Below are 22,227 nucleotides of genomic sequence, written 5' to 3'. Positions count from 1 at the left end.
GGAGGCTTTATTCATCATTGAACTATCGTTCATACTATTAATTGGAGAATTTTTTTATCCTCTTTGTATAAATTTCCTTTCATTAAAAACTAATTGGATAGCATTTCAAAACCATAGGATATAATTTTAATGTCATTTATGAACACTTACATTTATTTGCAGACTAAGAAAATCAGTCCATGAACAAGGCTTTGAAAAACTCAAGTAGCAACTTCCCAAAATACTCAATGTTATTGAGATGACTATTTTGTTCATTAGCATTTTTAGGGCTTTAATAATTTAAAATGATTCCTTCTCACCAGAAGTTAATGTTTTTCTATATAATGTGAATTGAAAATAAATTGCGATTTCATGCATTGTTTTCTCTTTTATGGAACTATCAGCAGTGGAAAAGAAAAATAAGATGCACTGTTTGGGGGGGCCAATTTGGCATTTGTGTTCTGGGGAGGCCTCAGGGAAGGGAGGCAATTTGACTTCTTCCTTTTTTTTTTTTTTTTAAGATTTTATTTATTTATTTGAGAGAGAGAATGAGAGGGGAGAGGTCAGACAGAGAAGCAGACTCCCAGTGTGGGACTCAATCCCAGGACTCCAGGATCATGACCTGAGCCAAAGGCAGTTGCTTACCCAGCCCAAGGCACGCAGGGGCCCCCACAATTTGACTTCTTAAAGCCGAAAAAGGAGCCCCTCAGGGCTGGAGTGTGAAACCTCCACACACTCCATGCACACTGGGTGTTCCTTATGCATTGTAATCCTATACTCTGTTTTTGTTTTACTTTGGGTTTATGGCAATGCAGGTCCGAGAGGACCTTCGAGCTATAGTTTCTTCTCAGTATTTGCACTCCACCACTCCAAGCTCAATGGTGGTGCCAACCTGAGCTCCTGTAGACCCTAGAGCCAGGCATCATTAATTTAGGTTGGCATATGGGGAATACCTTATAGAAAAACTGAGATGGACAGTTGCCTCCAGGATGTTTATTCAAAGTACTCGAGAGACATACCTTGAAGAAGCTGAGGAAAGCAGGATGGAGCGGAGGGAGAAAGCTTCCCACAATGAGGTAGCTCCAGAAGATTCAGCTGATCCTCCAGGGAGGCAAAGAGGGCTGGCCTTTACATGCCCTCATTCAGCCAGTCAGTCATTGGGCATGAGCCAGCTCTAGCAAGTGATGGAGACTTGCAGCTGAAGGCTCTTTCCCTGGGGCACACAGCTCTGCGAGGTCAGCCGCGGATATTCCTGGCCTCTGGTAGCTTTGGCCCTGAAGAGGCAATCTGGGAGCACCAACGCTCATGTTTCCTCCTTGCGTCACTCGGGCTCACTTGCTTCCTACAGTAAGCTCTCCCCGGCCAGAGCCTCTCCCGAGCTAAAAGGTGTAAAGTTGTTTGCTAGGTAGGTACCTAAAGGAGTGAAAGAGAACTCTGCGGTATCACGGAGTTAGCCACAGCCCGAATCGGCATTGCCCGAGGGCTAAAGGAGCAAATGCCAGAGGTCAGGGTCATTAAATCTTAGAAGCTGAAGAGGAGCCACTCTGAGCATCTAAAGCTCGGACTGTGAGAAGGGGACACTGCTTTGGGCCTCTGAGTTGGGAAGAGGGCTTCTGTGGGGCTGGGACCCAAACCTCACAAAAGGGGAGCTTGCTTGCTGATGCTGGAGTCTTTGAGGGGGGATATGACAAACTTGTTTCTCTAAGTGCTGGGAAAACTGCCAAATGAATTTAGCTGCTGTTGTGAGAAGGATCCGCTGCTGGGGTGGAGAAGCGCCATGAGGCTGGTGCACGTAAGGACTTGCTGTGGGAGGGGGACAGTCGCTCCTCCCTCATCCAGCCTGGGGTTCTGAACCCCCTACTGCCCGTTTGACGAAGCCCAACGTAGGGCCAGCGGGCCAAGCAGAATACGGTTTGCAGAATTCCCAGCCCCAGCACCACGCAGCAGAGCATAAAAGGGTAGGTCTGGAACTCAGAAATAATGACTCGGTAACAAGTACAGAAATGTATACAAAAAGACTTCTGAGAAAAGTGTGCCAATGTGGACATTGGTTCTGGAATCAGGTTCAGGTTAAAGCTTTGGCTTTTGGGGGGTGCCTGGGTAGCTTAGTTGGCTAAGCAGCTGCCTTTGGCTCAGGTCATGATCTCGGGGTTCTGGGATGGAGCCCTGCTTGGGGCTCTCTGCTCAGCGGGGAGTCTGCTTCCCTCTCTCTCTGTGCTCTCACTCTTCCTCCGTGCTCTTGCTCTCTTGATCTTGCTATCTCAAGTAAATACCTAAATCTTTAAAAAAAAAAATGTATGCTCTTCTGCTTAGTGGTTCTGAAGTGTGCTGATTATCTTAATTTTCTATGTCTCAGTTTCCTTGTCTGTACAATGGAGTTAATCATATCCACCTTATGGGGTTGCCTTGGGGATAAAGTCTATAAAACTCCTAGCAGTCTAACTCATAATAGCTGTTCCATGATGGGTTATGATTATTACCATAGGAAAGACGGGAGACCCATGGGAGACACTTGTGGTAGCATGGAATTTAAGTTTTAAAGACCTGAACTGTACTGATGGTATTAGCAGTAATAAAAGAGAGATGGGATGAACAGGTGTTAAAAGTCCTTTGAAATAAAGAATAAAAAGAACTCAATGAGCCACTGTGGAAAACGGTATGGCAGTTCCTCAAAAAGTTAAAAATAGAACTACCCTATGATCCAGTAATTGCACTACTAGGTATTTATGAAAGAATATGAAAATACTAATTCAAAGGGATACATGCACCCCAAAGTTTACAGCGGCATTAAGTATAATAGCCAAATTCTGGAAACAGCCCAAGTGTCCATCAACGGATGAATGGAGAAAGATGTGAGATCGATTGATATATATATATATATATGTATATATATCACAATGGAATATTACTCAGCCCTAAAAACAATGAAATCTTGCCATTTGCAATGACATGGATGGAGCTAGAGAGAATTTTGCTAAGCAAAATAAGTCTGTCGGAGAAAAAACAAATAGGATAAGATTTCACTCGTATGTGGAATTTAAGCAATAAAACAAACTCTCGTAGGGAAAAAACTGAGTGGAGAACCGAGAAACAGACTCTTAACCCTACAGAATAAATGGATGGTTACCAGAGGGGATGGATTGGCGGGGGGGTGGGGGGGTGGCGTGGGAATGGGTTAAACAGGTGATGGGGATTAAGGAGGGCACTGGTTGGGATGAGCACCAGGAGTTGTATGGAAACACTGATCACTAAATTGTACACCTGACATTGATATTACACTCTACATTAACTAATTGGAATTTGGAAAAAAAAAAAAAAGTCAGTGACTTCATGTGTTGATTCCTCTGGAGGATGAAGTAAAGGCAGAAATCATTAAACAGACACCCCATTCAAATGGAAATGCCCTTGTCTCCTTTTGAAAACCTGTTAGTGGCTTTGTGCCAGCCTAAGGAGAGAACTCCAGTAATCAAAGAAGTGTGTTTTAAGCCAATGTTTAAATATGCTTGACCATCAATTATTCACTCAGTAACTTACTTTTGCTAAGTGCAGTTGAGGCTGCGGTCAGTCTGCCCGCTGCCGGTGGCCTGGTGAACCGATACAGCCAGCTCTTCTGAAAAGCAATATGGGAAGACTATCAAAAATGGATTAAATGCTTACTTCTTTTGGTTCAATACTTTAAACTTGAAATGTACAGCCAGACGTTAGGAATGTACAGGATACCTCTACCACCCGAGACGCTAATCTTCGGGGCAGTTACTCCTGATGTTGTCCTTTGGCAACAAAATTGTCTGACCCAGAATGCCATGTCTGGTGTGTTGTTGTTCTCACTCTTTGCCCTGAGTCCTGCAAATGAACCAGGAGGCATTTTGCTACACGGGAGTTATGCAGCCAACCTCTAACAGGACGTACCTTTCCTCTAGCTCCTTGTCTATGTGGCTAATCATTTAGCCTTATAATAAGTGTCTGGGCTCTCTCAGTTGAATTATGTGCTTTTCCAGAAACATCATGATGGATCTGCTATTTAAAAATCCCCTGAAGGGCTCTGGCACCAGTCCTACAACTCTCTAGCATGAGGTGTGTTCTGGGCCCTTCCCTTCCGTTCGCCCTGCCATGATTCCTTCTCTTTGTCTCGCAGCTTTAGCAAAAGTGCAGCTACCGCCTTTCAAGACTGCCATGTTCAGCACAGCCTGGAAGCCTCGAAGTCAAAACTCCATCCTCATACCCTAATACCCTGCAGCTCGTTCTTCAGCTGCTGCTTGCGAACTTCCTTTTGTTTTTTGAAGATTATTTATTTATTTATTTATTTATTTATTTTATTTTTTATTTATTTGACACAGAGAGAGATCACAAGTAGGCAGAGAGGCGGGGTGGGGAGGGGAGAAGGCTCCCCTCTGAGCAGAGAGCCCAATGTGGGGCTCCATCCCAAGACCCTGAGATCATGACCTGAGCTGAAGGCAGAGGCTTAACCGACTGAGCCACCCAGGCACCCCTGCTTGCAAACTTCTGTTGACACTTAGATCAAAGGAAGAGAAAAGCATGCAATGATCCTTTGGAACGACCAAACTAATGCACTAAAAACTGTGTTCTGCTGTGAAGTTTTAAAACACTACCCAAACTACATTGCTAATACAGTTGAAATCTGGAAAACCTACTTCCCTTTCTAGCCTTGCTTCAGATTCACACCCTCTGTGTCCTGGCACCACCTGGCCTTCCCTGTCCTCTTTACACTCTGAGAGAGGCATCATCTCTCTGTTCCCTCCCTGTGGATGATACGGCAGAAGCCTTTATAGCAGCTCTTCTTCTGAAATAATAGCATGTACATGTTTTCACTCCCTTCTTATGAGTGTCTCAACATAGGGTAGAAGAGGCAGAATGTTACCTATACCCTCTTAGGGTCTCTGGCTAGACCCAAGAATTAAGTTGATATAGGACAGACGAACAGGAGAAAGGCATACAACTGGTATTATTTTTACATATATGAGACTTCACAGGAAAATGAAGACCCAAAAAGCAGTTAGGTCTAAGTGTTTATGTACTAGATTAAACTAAGAGTAGTAATTGTGGCAAAGTAACAAAAATATATGGGAAGGGTACAGGAAGATAAGGTTTTGAAAAGTTCCGTTGCACAGATTTCTCTTGGCTTCAACTCCCCATCTCTGGTGATAAGAATGTTCTTCTCCTTCTCCTATAGGGAAGGCAGCTTCCACATGCACACTTGATTTCCTGCTTTCAGAAAGGGAAGGGGAAGTCAGAGCACTCTCTTCCTGTGTCAGTTATTGTTGTTGTTTTAAAGATTTTATTCATTTGAGAGAGAGAGGAAGAGAGAGCACAGTCTGGAGGACAGGGAGAGGCAGGCTCCCCGCTAAGCAGAAAGCCTGACACCATGCAGGACTTTATCCCAGGATCCTGGAATCATGACCTGAGCCGAAGGCAGCTGCTTAACCAACTGAGCCACCCCGGTGCCCCGTGTCTATTGGTTTTTTTAAAAAACTCTTCTGGCTCAATATAATCAATACACAAAAGTGGCATTCTCTGCTACTCTCTGGAGCATACATTACATACTTAAGTAATTGTTCAACGTTTGTTGAATGAATTTCTCACCTTGTGCCCCTCTAACACTTATCTGGCTTCCAGTTACTCATGCTAATGCAGGGACAGGGGCTCAGGCTGAAACAGAATAACTGACAGTTCTGTAATTCCAAGTCCCTGATTCGAAAGGCTTTATATTCTCAGTAATGCAGTCACATACCCAGAACATAAGAGCACTGGCGTGGCGGACCTCGCTCAGCCAGACGCCTTTACATCACATTCCCTGTGGTCACCTGTCTCATGGTCACAGCTGCAGGCCAGCTGCTTCACTCCATTAAAACTTCGGGCGATGACTTACATCCTCCACGCCTTGAGACCGGTGTAAGCCTGGGAGGCAGAAGAAAGCAGAGGGAAGAAGAAAGCTGACCTTGCTTACCAGGAGGATCTTGAATGCCACATTCAGGAATCTGAGCTCGAGGAGCCAGGGACGGGGTTGGAGCAAGAAAGCCACACAAGATGTGGCTCCGTGAGGATCCTTGGACAGCCATGTGAAGGACGTGGGAAGCAGGGAAAGGCTACCGGGGAAGGGGTGAGCAGAACAAATGAAGAAGGAAATCTCTGAATGGAGGTAGAACGCATCTTCTATTAGAGCAGGAAGGGAAAAATGAAGAGTTGGTGGTAAATAAACGCAGTAAAAACCCCCTCAACTTTAACTTCTTTGTGGATGAACCTTCTGAGTTTTGCCAACTTGTTCTGCAAAGTTTTCTGCCAACTTCTTTTCTCACAATCTTCTGTAAATGTAGTAAACCCTTGAGGCTTTGCAGGTGATACGGTCTGTCAAAACTTCTCAACTCTGCTATTGCAGCGTGAAAGCGGCCGTGACGACTGGTAATGAGTGGGCATAGCGATGTTCCAATAAAACTCTATTGACAAAAAATAAAAACCAAACACCGTTGATGAGCAAGGACAGCCAACTGAAGCGAGGCCAGGGAAGCAGCTCATCTTAGACGGCCTGCCGTTTCTCCGGTAAGAGGGAAACCTGAGGAGAGGAGCCCAAGGGTTCGTCTTTGGGGGAGGAGTTTGGTTGGAAACCGATGTGGTGGGGAATCTGAGTGAGGGGCTCTTTATCCTGCAAGACTGGTACCTCACTAGCGCACCTGAGAGGCCGCTGCTTTGGAGAGAAAGGGAAAGAAGACAACGAGCAAGTCTCTGGGACCGGACAGGACAGCTGTAGGCATCTCTGCTGTACTTCATGAATGGCCTCTTTGTTTTTCTCGGTCTCTTTTCTGCTTTCAGTGACTCAGCAAGGACCGAACAAGTCCTAAAGTCAACCTTTATTCATTCAGTTCGTGTTTACAGGGACAGTGCCTGATATGCACTCTTCACTGTTCAAGGGGCCAGAGACAAAGAGTGAACGAGTCCCGTGAGTGAATGAATCCCGAATGGAACTTACACCACGTTCTCTTGGCGGGGACAAGCAACTGAGGAGGAAGAACAATAGAATCATTCTACTCGTTACTTAGTGCTCTGGAGAAAATAAATCAGGGCAATAGGACAGGTTTGGAGGAGGCACTGTTTGAGCTGGTGGTCAGGGAAGGCCTCTCGGAGAAACTAGAACTGAGCCAGTGTCTGGGACAAGAGGCTCCAGCATATGAAGACCCGGGGCAAGGTCCTTCTGGGCAGAGGGGACGAGTGCAGTGGCTCTGAGATGGGAATGAAGATGGAGAGCCAAGAGCTTGCCCTTTAGGGCTCTTCAGCTGGGCTGTTCTCCCCACTGTAAATACAACATAACATTCTCTGCCTACCTCCCAATGTCTGCTTATGTTTTCTGTTTTCTGCCTGTGCTCGTCTATTCTTTAAGCTCCAGATTAAACCCCGCTTTGCTCATAAAGCCTCCTTTGATCTGCATCTTCATTAAGTCCAAAACAGATTATTCCTCTCCGTTTATGAGTAATCACCTGCTATTCATTGTTTCCCTTTGTACACAGCTTAATCTTCCCAATGTCATTCTAACCTCTTAAAGGTGGTATTATTAGTCAGGGATCTCCAGAGAAAGAGAAGCAATAGGATATGTGTGTGTAGATACAGATATACATATAGTTACGGATATATAAATATAGATACATGGAAAGAGATTTATTTTAAAGAACTGGCTCACGGAATTTGTAGGGCTAACAAGTCTCAGTTCTTCAGGGCCAACTCTGCAGAGTTGATATTATAGTCTCGCTCTTTCTGTCTCTTTATGTTGTAGTGTTGAGTCTGAAGGCAGCCTGGCAACAGAACTTTGTCTTCCTTTGGGGACTCCTGTCTTTTCTCCTAAGGCCTCCAGCTGATTAGATGAGACCCACGCATGTCATGCAGAGTAATCTGCTTTTCTCAGTCTTTTTTGATTCAAATGCTCATCACATCTAAAAAATACTTTCAGCAACCTTTTAGAACAGTGTTTGACTAACAACTAGGCACCGAAGCTTGGCTAAGTTGGCACATAATATCAATCATAGAAGATGGAGTTTTATGAGTCTTTGTATTCTTCACTGAACTTAGCACAAATGTATTGTGTGCAGTAAGCATCTGATAAAGAATTAACTAAAGGGCTCTGATTAGTGCTTTATATGCATCCATTCAGCAAACTCTATATTTAATGAGGACCTACTTTGTGCGGCTGCTATTGTAAGGGCTGGGGAAATACCAATGAGCTAACCAATAATAATTAAATATGACTCTTTTTCATGCGTATGTTTAGCTATCTTGTAGACCCAGTTACAAGAGAGGGTTTTTTTTTTAAATAAAGATTTTATTTATTTATTTTGACAGACAGAGATCACAAGCAGGCAGAGAGGCAGGCAGAGAGAGAGGAAGGGAAGCAGGCTCCTCGTTGAGCAGAGAGCCCGATGCGGGGCTCGATCCCAGGACCCTGGGATCATGACCTGAGCCGAAGGCAGAGGCTTTAACCCACTGAGCCACCCAGGCGCCCCAAGAGAGGGTTTTTTTGATTGTAGTTTTGTTTTGTTTTGTTTTTAATTGGCTGGTTCTATAAAGTTATAGTAAGTATAATTCCTTGGTAGGTCTAGTCATCAAAGCTCTCAGAGTAGGATTCTAAAAAACCTCAGGCCTCTGGAGGTTAAGTAACTTGCTTAATTGTGTTAGAATATGTGGTAGACAAAACTCTAAAAAGGGCTCCTCAAGATTCTTGCCTCCTGGTTATTCATTCAAATACTAATTTTGGTAGTGCTGAGAAAGAATTTTGCAGATGTAATTAAAATCCCCAAGTCAGTTGACCTTGACATATGAAGGTTATCTAGGTGGGTCTGACCCAAAAGATGAAGCCAAGAGTTTTCTCTAGCTAGCTGCAAAAGAAGAGACCAGAGATTCAGAACATAAAGAGGATTTGACATACCATTGCTGGCTTGAAGAAGGAAAGGTCCATCTGTCAAGGATGTGGACAACATTAGGGAACTAAGAGCTTCTCCTCACCAACAGACAGCAAGGAAATTGGACCCAAGTCTTGCAACAATGAGAACCAAATCCTGCCAACAACCTAAAGAGCTTAGAAGCAGATTCTTGCCCAGGTCCCTTGATTTTGGCCTTGTTGTGTGGAAAAACCTGTAGAGATCACACAGACCCTCACCTACAGAAGGAGGAGCTAATAACAGGATCGTTGCTTTGAGTGATTTTTGTGGTAGTTTGTTACACAGCAACGTTAGAAGACTAAGACAGAGAATACAGCTAAATAGTGATATGGCCTGATTTCAGCTCTTGTTTTTTAAGGAGCTGAGACAGTAAAACTTTCTCATTTCAATTGTCCTTGACACATATTTGGATGAAAGAATTTTTTTGTTATGTGGTCAGTGGTACCTATCTATGAAAAATACTGCAAATCTGAGACATATCTGTTCTGTTTGGGTGAAAAAAGGTCTATGGTAAAGTATTAAGCTATTAATGCTAAAAGCAAAAGAAATTAATGAGGATCCATAAGCCATATCCACTCTCATTTGTGTAAAATATTTAGTATCATCTTTATCACGTGTTATGAGGATAAGTGATAATATGGTCAAACTCCTAGTGTTAAATACCCCAAGGACTAACAAACTTATGAAGGAAATGAATAATTTGTTAATGCTTTGGAAATGAGGGCTTTAGGCAAGCAGAGATGAGTTTCCTGTTCTTAATAAGTGTAGATGGATGTGTTTCATGATAATTTAATATGCCTGGAATAAACTCCCATTTTGCATCTGGCAAGTTTCTCCCTTTTTATTTATTAGATTTTTCCTCTAAACTCACTCATTCCCCCCAAACCTCTCAGAACCCACAATACACCCTGAAGGCAACCCAGGCCCAAATACTAACTATATGTAGAATGTGGGAGAAGGAAGGGCGTCAGAAAATGGTCTGGATTAGAACACCCACTATTCAGATGAGGAAATTGAGGCCCAGAAGAAGACATTGTCCAAGTTGCAGGACTTCGGTGGTGGGGTTGGGGCTAAAACTTTATATTTAAGATGGTGAATAGAGATATAAGGAAAAATGCCTAGATTGACTTTTGTCAGAATTAACTTGGTTAATGTGTATGAGCTATTTCTGACAAAATTAGAATAAGCAGTTTCAGTTTTGAATTCTGGACTCTTAAGCAAATATCACCATCTCTTACTCCTTGTCAACTGTAAAATGAATAAGCTTCCAGTGACAGGCCATCTTCTGTAGGTTGTAAAATGGTATTTGTGTACATAGCTTAAAAGCCCTGAGGAGTCCTGCAGGTTAGTTGATCTTTGAAAATAAGGTTAGCTTTGATGGAGAACAAAGAAGCAGAAAGTGATGCAGAAAGCCCCTGACCTAGTAATGGAGCCAGTGCTCTCGCCCTAAAATGACCCTTTTTCTCCTTCTGGATTCTGACCGTTAAATAATATATACTTATAAGAACCTCTAGGCAAAAGGGAACAAAAATATCAACTTTATTAGTGGCTTGGCAAGAGTGAGGATCTATGGTACAACTTAGAAAAGAGAAATCTGTTGAGACCTGATGTCAGAGTGGGGGCCTCTCACCTCCACGCTGGAATCTGGGCCTCAGGACGAGCCATCCCAGGGATAGGATGGGGACTTGGGTCTGAAGGGCGCTCACTCAACAAACTGCTACAGGGTTGAACCCTGGAGATCACACACACCATCATGACCAGGGTAAACCCGGTTCTCCTCACCACGCAGACAAGGGAAATGCAATGGGCTCTCCCTCACCCAGAAGGAAGAAAGATGTGGAACCGACGCCATATGACCTAGTGCGCCTATTCCTCTTTTTGAAGCCCGTAACCCTGCTCCTCACGAAAAGTCAGGAATTAATCATTTTTCCTTCACTGGGAAGGGATTAGCAGAAAGAAAAGACTCGGACAGGTGGTGGATGTCCTCCTCTAGGAGCAGATGAGAACGTAAGGAGAGTCAAACGAACTTCCCCTCCAACAGAAAAGGTTGTTTTCTCTTTAGACAGGATTTGAAACAATGTTGGTTTCAAAATTTCTGAGAACTCTGAACCCAGAAGAAGTAATGATAGAACTTCTGGGAAATTGATAGTCCCAGTCATGGTTCCTCAGCCTGGCCTAGTATTTAGGACGCCTCCCCAGCAGAACCCTGAGCAAGAGGAAAGGGTGTTATTTGGAGGAGGACTCCACTGTTCACAGGCTGTGTTCCCCTTGGAAGCTACTACCTTCTCTGTTTCTTCACTGATAAAATGCAAATCAGCTGTCTTCCTTAGAGATTTATTGGGAGAGTGATGGCAAACAGGGGCACCAGAGGGGCTTAGTTAGTTAAACTCTTGATGTCCGCTTGAGGTCTCAGGTCACAACTCAGGATCGTGAGTTCACTTATAACGTGTTGCGTTCCAAGTTGGGTGTGGCGCCTACTTAAAAAAAAAAGACGATAGCAAATAGTAGGCACTTGACAAAGGGCATTACTAATGTCTCTTGATTTTTCTATAGGTATGGATACTAAAAGAAAAAAACATATTCAAACTAACAGGGGAAGAAAAAATTCTGGCTAAAGAATGAAACTGTACACCCTCTGTCCAGAAAAATGAAGATTCTTAGTTGGAACCTATAGCTTTCTCTAGCCATATGCACAGGTATGTGCAGGAGTGTAGCTGCTCTAATAGTCCTCTAATTGTTCTAAGGCTACATACCAAACATACCAAAGTATTTAATGTGCCAGGCCCTCTGGTAAATATATGGATATTACTTTCTTTCTCCTAAGAACCTGGCAAATAGTGAAGACTCAGTAAAATGTTTATTCATGAAATGAATAAATGATGCTCTTAGGAACATGATAAGGTATGGTTTATCTCTATTTTGCAAGTGAAGAAAAGAAGATATGCAAAATAAGTCGTCCAAGGTCCATAGCTATCAAGGGTGAGAGCTAGGGTAGGAAACCAGTCCTGTATGATTTCAAAACCCTACTGTGCACACACGCACGTGCACACGCACATGTGAAGCTGTTCATATGACACCCACTCCTGATGTACACGTGCTTCTTTTATGAATCTGTGTTGTCATAGGGACTCTCTTCGTGCTGCTATGGTATGCTAGGTTTTTTTTTTTTTTTAAACCACTGTCAAATTTAATTTGATAAATAAGTAGATAGAAGTCCTACAAAGGATAAATAAGTAGACGGTTAATGTCATTTATGTGGCCTATATATGCCAGATAAATATTTATTGTACTAGGCCCCATGGAAAACACAAAGATAAATCAACCTGTGCATATTGGGCCTTTAAGGAGCCTCCAGTCTGGTGACGGAAATAAATTAAGTACACAGATATTTATGATGCAAGGTGGAAAGATATAAGCGCCTACATAGATATAAATACAGTGTTACAGGAGCTCAGAGATGAGACAGAGAGAGATCGAACACACATTAACCAGGAGGGTGAGATTTGACTTCATGAAGGAAGTGAAGCATGTCTTGAAGGACGGGTTGAAGTAAGATTTATGCGGATTTAGGAAGGGAGTCCCAGGGAGATGAAGAGCTGGAGCCAAGGGCGGAGACGGAAAAGCACAGGATGTGGACAAGAAATTGCATTTTAGTTTAAAAAGGGACAAGAAGCAACATGTAGAATGAAGATTAGGAAGATAGACAGGGGAGGAGGGGGGCTGGGTAGTGGGGAGCAGGGAGAGAGGGTGACACTTAGTTTAGATTTTGTGATGGGGACTAGTGAGGGATTCAAGAGTGACTTGAGCCCTGGGTCGAGTGCTGTTTGAGGACAAGAATGTGACATTGATGTGTACAGTGATGGGCCTGGGGAGAGCCTGGAGCCTGCTGGTCCAAGGAGAAGCCTCTCCCGGTGTCCTAGGTGGGCAGTGCTGAGGGCTGGCCAGGAATGGGGAAGTAGTAAGAGAGTCAGGGCAGTGACCACCACAGCACTTTCGGGTTCTACCAGGAGGTTTAGTTTAAGGCAGGGAGGACTGACGGTCTGAAGTCAGGCCGTTGTAGATGAAGCCATTTAGAGAGCCCAAAGTTTTTTCAGTAGATTGGTTTTCAAAAGCAAAAAATAATAGCTAATATTTACTGAGCACATACTAGGTGCTAAATAGTTCTGTAAGTACTTTATATATATTAACATAGTTATTCCTCCCAACCATCCTTTTAGGTAGAAACTAAGAAGTTTACAGAGCAAAAACGCAGGCAATACACAGCAAACAACACAGGCAGTCTCACCCCTAACCCCACTCTTAAATACCTCACTATAGCAAAGATGACACTCCTGTTTCGCCCATTTCTTTAATAGTTTTCCCAACAGAGGTCTCCATACTTTCTCATCAAGGCTGGCTTTTCTTAAGCTACTAATGATTTTACCAGGACTAGATAGATGGGCTATACTTCCATGGTCCTAAAATAGAGATGCTTCTGTTGCAAAGCTAATGGACTGCTAAAGGATCTCATTTGGCCTCATTAGTAAGATAACTGCTCTGTGCCTCAGTTTCTTTATCTGCAGAATGGAGGCATTAACTGCATCATAGGATTTTTATGAGGGCTAAATGAAGTAATACAACTCCTCAGTATATGGTTCGTAAATGTCAGGCTGTGAAAGTTTGTTACTGGTCCATGGGGAGACAAGTAGAGCAATTAAGAAAAATCATTTAGAAGCTTTTATGGCCATTTCCTAGAGTCATTTTAAATCTGTTAACCCTAACAGGAAAAACAAAACAAAACAAAAAGCAAACCAAAAGTTTAAAAAAAAAAAAAATCAAACACCTGACCTTGAATTTTGCTTTTATTTTTGAAATTTAACTTTTCTAGTAATTAATTTTTATTGATTTTTACAAAAGCATTTGTCCATGACAGATAGGAAATTTAAAAACATACCGACACGTCATCACAGACAATATGGGAAGAACTTAAAAAAGCTAGTAAATGCTTAATAAATGTCAGCTAATAGCAATAATAGTGAGTGCTGTAGTCTAACAAAATGAGCTATCTATCCCAAAGACATATGTTCCTGAGATTTATCTTCCATGTCATTTTAAAGTTCATCCTCAATTCTGTTATTTCTTTCCTATAGTGGGAGCCATTAAGGGAAGTGCTACTGTACTTCTTGTTCATTCATCATATATATCCGACACTGAATAGTTTAACAGCCAGTGTCTGCCATTGGTCCCAATGGGAGTATGACTAGCAACGTCCACAGCCATTCTGGTTCTAATTCTGCCACAAAAGGTGACACAGTCTTACATCAGGCCCCAGCTGCCGAGGGACCAGTCCCCCTGACTCATCGTCAGGCCGTGAGGAAAACCAGAGCTGAACAGTGGTCCAGTTCAAGTGGTCCAGACAGAGTTTATTCAGGATTGTTACAAAAAGAGAAAGGGACCTCCGTACAGGACCAGGCTCAATTCCAAATACAGCAGAGGCAAGTGGGAAATTTAGGATCAGGGTCAGAGTGGGTGGATGGAAAATTACTAACAGAAACATCAGGGTTGGGGGATTCTGACCGAATGACCTTACAGGTTTCCTGCTGAAGAAAGCCCCCCAGTGATCGGACTTCGCCTGGGGCATGGATGTTAGAGGATGAGGAACCTGATCAGATAACAAGGGTCAGGGGTTCTTGCTAAAACTGAATGTTACCAGGAAGTGCACAGATGGGCCTTGGAGAAGGTCCAGGAGCCTGACTAAATTTGATCAGAAAAGAATCATTGTGAGAGGGAGACCACCTCCTCACCCTTCCTTCACCACCCTTCTAGGTGCCCATGGCCCTTTCCTAAGGAATGGCGCTGTGTCATAGTCCGGACATCATTCCATCACTCTCCTTCAGGATCTGCGACCCCCTCCCTGACATTTCGGACGGCCTGTAAGTTTGCATATAGTGGCTACATGAAGTAAGAAGAAATTAACAAGTAAAAAGAAAAATTCACTCCATGCAAGTGGTCCCGCACATCTGAGCAGAGCCCGCTGCCTTCCCAGAACTGCCTGTTTCCTCCCTCCTTCTAACCTACTCTGTGCAGCCTCTCCTCCTTCCTCTCTTGAACCCCGAGACTCACGGCGCCTTGGTTTCTGAAACCCCCTTGTTTCCACAGGGTCCGACTCTAGCCCGCCTGCTTGTTCTTCCGAATGAGTGCTCTACGCCTTCTGACTCACGAAGCTCTGGAGGATGTCAGGATGCCCTTGAGGCTAACCAAAGCCACAACGAAGTATTGGAATCACAACACACAGGCCCAGGGCATATTTCCTAAAAACACTTGCTTGGCTCACCAGGCCGGGGACCAAACTGAAACTTCCCGTGGAACAGTATGCGCTGTGGGTCCTTTTCTCCAAGAGTTTTTCATCTGGAACAGGAGCCCTCAGAGTGCTAGGACACAGGGCTCACACATTTTTTCTCGAAGTGCCGAGGGAGGGCGCCTTACCCGCTTCATCATTCACATCATAATAAAATCTCTTTGCCCCGGAGGAATGCGGCTAGATTTCTTTTGTTAAAATCTCATTAAAGACTGCCTCAGCCGATAATAATTTGTTAAAAGATGGCAGTACTCTTTGGCTGCTGTTGGGTTTTTGTTCATTTCTTCTCGGGTCTCGTCACTGTTGCCTGATCTCCAAGGCATTTGGTTGTCACTGAAGTGTGAGAGTCGCTGTGTAGCCACTGCACACCACTCGGCAAGCAGCCCACAGTATCCGTGAGCAAAGAGATGTCTCATTAGTTCCTTTCCTTCCTTTTTCTACTTTTTACAATTCTTTCTATTCAGCTAAAAATGATGGCTTTTCTTATAAAGTCAGGTCAAATTCCCAGGTGTGGTCCTTGCTACTGGTTTGAGTTAATCCTCTCTGCCCATGGTCTCTCTCTCCAGCTGCATCTACACAAAATCACCAAAGCAATTATTTTCAATTTAAAAAGCTGTTTAATGAGTGTCCGTCCAGATGGTCACAAAGTGCCTCTCCAGATGCGCGTGACAGAGCCTGTGTGTGGGTGGGGACGGGTCACTGTGAGAAGCACACAAGATAGTGTCGGGGAGGGGGGAGCTTTAGAAACTGTAGCCCCCAGGGGCGCCTGGGTGGCCCTGTCAGTAGAGCATTCAACTCTTGGTTTTGGCTCAAGTTGTGATCTAAGGGTAATAAGATCAGGCCCCTCGTGGGGCTCTGCGCTCAGTGTGGAGTCTCCTTGAGGTTCTCTCTTCCTCTTCCCCCTCCTCCTCTGCCCCCCCAAACCAAATAAATAAAACTTAGAAAAGAAAAGAAACTGTAGCCCACAGGGATGGAGGGCCATGGAGTGATTGGCAGTACCATGGATTCTGGCTGAACTGTGGAAGGTTCTGGTGGCTTAAGCCCAAGCAGAGGCAAGAAGTGCTTTTACCCAGTGTCAGGTTTAGGAGGCCATGATTTCCCTTCATCAGACAGAAAGGAGGGTGGGGTGAGGAGGAATGGATTGTGTGTTTTCATTGGCACTGTGGTAACTGTCACCAGTCGGAAAACAAACACAACTGCCACCAGTCGGAAAACAAACACAACTGCTGAGTCACACAGGCTTCCCATACTCTTTCCAACGGTGATGGTCCTAAAATCCACGGAATGCTATAAATATTACTACTACTGCTGCTGCTAGTAACAACATCCACAGCTAAGATTCAGCAAGTGCCTACTCTCTGCCAGGCACTGTTCTAAGATCTAAGATTTTTACTTGTATTAATTTCTTTACTCTGACAATAACCTTCTGAGATAAAGTGTTGTTACTATTCTCCTTTTGAAGATGAGGAAGTTAAGGGTTAAGTGGTGAGCATTAGAACTCAAGCATTCTGACTCCAGAGACCACCTCTTTATCTATATAAGCTCTTCATATTAGCTCAGTTAAAGTGTATTTCCATTTATACTAGAAATCCAGGGTTGGTCCACCTTCATGATCTCAAGCCACTATAATGGACCTTAGCTGGAGAAAGTAGTTGAATTGTTCTGAGTTCTTGGACAGCTACATCACAATGACTGTTCTGCCTAATTTCAGACGTACCTGCTGGAGAGGGAGGCCCTCTTGTAAAAAAAAAAAAGACTTAGTAACACTGGGGTCAGTGAGTGGCAGAGGGTACATCATAAATAAGGCACAGGAGCATGAAGAAGTGTGGTTGGCCTGGAACATGGCAAGGGGGACTTGGGATGAGGCAAGGAGGGGTCTTTAGCGGAGATAAAGTTGGCGTGTTAAGCAGAGAAACTTTGGGAGCTACCTCACAGGCCATCCTAAGAAGCTTGGATTGTGTGCTGAGGATTTTATTTTTATTTTTTAAGTTTCTTTCTTTATTTAATTATTTAGTTAGTTTAGTAATCTCTACACCCGACGTGGGTCTTGAACTCATAACCTAGAGATTAAGAGTTGCGTGCTCTTCTGACTGAGACAGCCAGGCACCCCTGTATGGTGAGGATTTTAATCAGGAGGGTAACATGATCACATCAGTGGTAACATTGCCAAAAAAAATACCGGATCAAGGGCAACTCTTACTGTCAGCGCAATGCAAGAGAAAAATGATGAAAGCCTAACTAGGGTGGGAATGGGGAGCAGTAGTAGAGAAGAAGGGAGGGGTCAGGCACAGAGATGGTAAGAAGGTGTAAGATTTTGTGGGTACATATGGGGGCACACAGCAGAAGGAGAAGAAGCTGTCTGAGAAGTTTCTCAGGTTTGGGGTTTAAGGGATTAGGTGGCTGCTGAAGCCCGTTCAAAGTAACTCGGGCAGAAGAGCAGACTCTTGGGGAAGTCTTAATGCATCCTGTTTGGGACACGCTGAGTGGGTCCTGGACGGAGAACACTGCCGTGAGACTGCTGATCTGGCAGATGGATGTGGGGATTTCATGCTCAGAGAAAGAGTTGATTCCAGAGACGGAGACTTGGAAGGTCCAGCTAAAGATGGCTGATGGAGGGCGCCTGTGTGGCTCAGTTGGTTAAGTGACTGTCTTCAGCTCAGGTCATGGTCCTGGAGTCCCGGGATCGAGTCCCAACTCCATAGGGAGTCCGCTTCTCCCTCTGACCTTCTCCTGTCTCATGCTCTCTCTCACTCTCTCTCTCAAATAAATAAATAAAATCTTAAAAAAAAAAAAACAACAAAAAAAAAGATGGCTGATGAAGTGATATCGTGTGATTGTCCAGATCTAAAAAGAAAAAGAGGGCCAAGGCCTGAGCAGTAACAGGAGGGATAAGTTGGAGACTGTGGTATGGGACAGGGACCAGAAGCATGAGTAAAATTCTGGGGCCTTGGTGTTTACCCCATGTTTGTAACATCTTTGCAACCTGGCTGTTTCTTCCTGGTAGCAACTGGTTAAAAAAAGCGGGGGTGGCCTCTGGGTTTATCTTTGAGGATAGCAAAGGAGAGGGTAGCTGATGAGCTACTAAGCTAATCAGAACCTAGTCTTGAGGAGAAAAGAGGCCTGAGAAGTTGAATAGGCACGAGGGAAAACTGTGAAGGTGAATGAGGGCGAGCTGATCCCTGAAGGAGCATCTGGGAAATGCCAGAAGGGGAACCAGGGCCACCGGAGCGGGGCTGAGGGAAGTGCTTGCCTGGCAATAGACCTCTGTATTTTCTGAGCTGAAGGAATTGCCTTATCATCTTCCAGGGAATTTGAATATTTCATGAGATCACACAAAACTGACTGCTATAAAAGCCCAGTTGCTGTTAAGGGGGTCTTCTTCCTGTGCTAGACAGGCTATGGCTTGATAGGCTCATGGAGGAACAGGGACTCATTAGTATCACCTCCCCCAGGACTGCCTCAGGACCTCTGTATTGGGAAAGAAGAGGTGGGTTTGTCTCACCTCAGAATCTTCCCTTCATTTCTCCTTTTTCCTTCCGAGCTGGAGAAAAATACACCATGAAGACACTTCAAAGCCTGGCGCTTTGGCTTCACATTGGATGTCTAGGCTGCGTGAGATGTACTTTACAAAGTGTCCTAGATTTGTAAGCTCCCTAATGACAGAGATTGGGACCTCTACTTACTAAATTTTCTTTTGCAAGCCTCGAAATAGGCAAAACTTGCCTTCAAATCCACTTTTTCTTACCTTTCTGGAACTACTACTTACTATCTACCTTGCCTATAATTGCTTTCCTCTCTACCAGGTCCTCCTAAAGCCTACCAGTTTTGCACTGTGTGATTCCAAGAAGAATTGTATGGCATTGCCTAGTGAGATCTTTGACTGTCTGAGGACACAGCTCAAGTCAAGGAATGACCCTGAAATGGCAGGATTTTGGTCATCAGGGAAGCAAAAGAAAGATGTCTGAGCAGGACTGAAGGAACCTTCACCCAGTCCCTGCAATCCAGTAGGCAGCAGCATCTCCCAGTGGCCTAGATGGCTCTCTTGCTCCCAGTGTAACCTTACAGGCCATTAAAGTCGACCCTTGGCCACCGTTTAAAAAAAAAAAAAATTGGCCTTATTTTGAAAGACAGCATGTCAGCCATTTGCCCTGGGTTGCTCTCTCTGCAGACCTATAGCTATCCCCTCAACTAAGGTTAACTTTCCCATAGAGATTTTTTATATAAGGCAGAGTCATTTGTGCTCGTTGTGCTTGTGGGATTTTTCTACTTCTCAAGTAAATACGTTTGGTGAAATAGGTCCAGCTCTTTGGAATACAAATCCTTAGCTCGAGGTTGTTTGAGTGGAAATTTTTAACAAGCAGCTCCCTCAGCCACAGAGCCATGCAAAATGTGATTTCCTTAATGTGTGTGTTCCCACAGAAGCTAATAAATGGACATTACTCTGGTATGGACACATCCTATTACTCAGCTTGATCCTAATATCACTGGCAAAAAACCCATTTGCTGCTCTAGCAAACAGCTGAATTCATTATGTCCAGCTACATGAATAATCCCCAGACAAATTCTTGTTGACACAGACAGAACGCCAGTCTCTGAGGGACGACAGGGCTGCCAGGCAGAGCGGCCAGTGTTGCCGTGGTTCCTCCTGCTGCTCCCGTGGTAACCCACTAATCAGAAGTCACCACTTGCTGTTGATAGGGTGATGCATGGTAGACTCATGACATCTCGTTATTTCTGAGACAAAGAAAAAGAAAGGACACCAGGAAGGAAGGAATAATCTCTAGGTGTGGGGGGCGGGGGGGATGGCGATACACAGCAGAAGATGAAAGACTGCTGCCTTAACCACACCTGCCATCACTCAGGGAGCTGAAAAATAGGTCATCGTTATGCAGCCACTTGCCCTTGACAATCCAGGATTCTCAGGCTAAATGGGCTCCCGGGAAGGACATTTGGTGTCCTCCTTGCCTTGGGGCTGAATCATTCCCACCCACACCCACACCCTTCTGGGTTAGGAAGACTTTCTTGGAAGAACTTCATGGTTACTCCTGTCCCTCCTTCTGGGTAGGTACAACCCCATAGGACAAATTTCGGGAGGGTTCCTGGGTTCAAGGAATGACAAGCTTTCAGAAAGATAGTACCTGTCATCCCCTGTGAGAATTCCAGTGACCAGTGGAGATTTTGCTGAGAGGCTTTGTCCTGTGGAGCATGATGGGACCTATCAGGGCGGGACCCTGGCAATCCCTTCTTGCCCTGAAGCTACCTCCATTTTCCTGACAATTCCCAGACTGGTCAGAAAGAAGGTAAAATCATCCTACCTACCCACATATGTGCACATCTGAGGGTTCATTGTGACAGTGCTCATTCTTACCACGTGTTGTTGTTCCAGCTGGTTACGTTCCCTATGTTTTCAGCAAAGTTACTTTCCTCCCCAGTTGTCCTTGAGCTCCAAGCAAACAGTCCACTCTTTGTTGAAACCTTCTCCACAAGCTCTTTCTAGACCAAATCTTTCAACTTAATGTAGTTTTCTCCTCTTTTGTACTCTTAGAGCATTTGTATCCTATTATCATTCCATTCATTCTTTCATTCATTCAGTTAGTATCTATTGAGCACCTACTGTATGTAGACTAGGCATCATTTTGGGCAAGGATGACAGTTAAGGACAAGACAGGTAGTGTCCTAACCTCGTGGAGCTTACAGTCTAGCAGGAGAAGCTAGCCAGTAAACAAGTTCCACTATTGTTGCTCAGAGTAGGCTCCAAGATTTTTACAGCTGAAGAAATAAAACTTAGAATCCCTCCAGATTCTCTGATTCAGCCTGGCTTAAATTATAAGTATGGGTCACAGAAACGACCGACAAACCTAGGGTGGAAAGAATCTCTATCCTGATGAACTGTATCCTTACGCTTTTCAAAGTGCTTTCCTGAAGTTGCCCACCTCCAAACTTGTTGTATGATCCCCAATTCCCTACTTCTACTTCTCCAACCAGCATCTTCATTCTTATAGAGCAGTTGCTCAACAGCTGCTTAATGTACGAGGAAGGAAAGCATTTCTATTGAGTTAATTCATAAAGTGTGAACAATTAATCCACACACAATCTTCACTGTGTTTTTTGCTTCTTGTAAGAGACTCTTTACTAACCCTAAATAATATTTAGACTTTTCAGTCCTCAATATAAATTGGAAAAAAAGGCAAAACAAGAAGTTTCTATTAGGTTGGGAACTGTTGGTTCCTCGAGGATAGAGACCGGCTCATTTCTGGGTACTCAGTTACCTAGCCTGATCAGTTGGGTACCTAATCAACACGTATTGAATTGAGAAGAATTCAACATACAGAGAGAGGAAAGGAGGAGGGGGGTCAGGTGGAGGAAGGCTAGGAGGAGAGAGGTGGGAGGGAGAAATGGGAGAGCAGGGGAAGTGAAGGGAGAGAAAAGGTAAGAGGGAAAGAAGGAAAGAGGAAAGGGAAGAAGAGAGCAAGGAAATCACATGAGAGAGAAAGAGAACTAAACAGAGCCCAGACTGTGGCACAGTGTCTGATTCTCTTGCAGTCAAGGCCCTCACAGAAACAGTAGCAAGGAGGAATTTGTTCCAGTAGAAAGGGGGAAAACGTTGCTGCTTCCGAGTGCCAACAAGAGAATGGAGCCAGGAGATGCTGAGCCCTGAGGAATGTTATTGATCAAAACCATAAGTTTCTATTTTCCAGCACGACAGAAATGATTCATGACAGATGACTGGCCTCCATCAATTAGCCTCCCTGAGGGACCCCTGGCCCAGAGGAATGGGGCCATGATCATCTAACAGTCACAGGAAATCGGACTAACCCTGTTAGAGTTATAAAAATTGATCTCTGTAGAATCAATATAATTAACAAGGCTGCGTTCATCCATAGAAGGCTGCAGTGGAATTTTCCACTGAAACCAAACTAAAATGGAAACTTGAGAGAGAAGTGGAGATCAGAAGGCAGGGAGCCAGGACCA

Source organism: Mustela erminea, chromosome 17 (assembly GCF_009829155.1).
Source record: "Mustela erminea isolate mMusErm1 chromosome 17, mMusErm1.Pri, whole genome shotgun sequence".
Taxonomy (NCBI): Eukaryota; Metazoa; Chordata; class Mammalia; order Carnivora; family Mustelidae; genus Mustela; species Mustela erminea.
Note: the sequence above shows the minus strand (reverse complement) of the source record.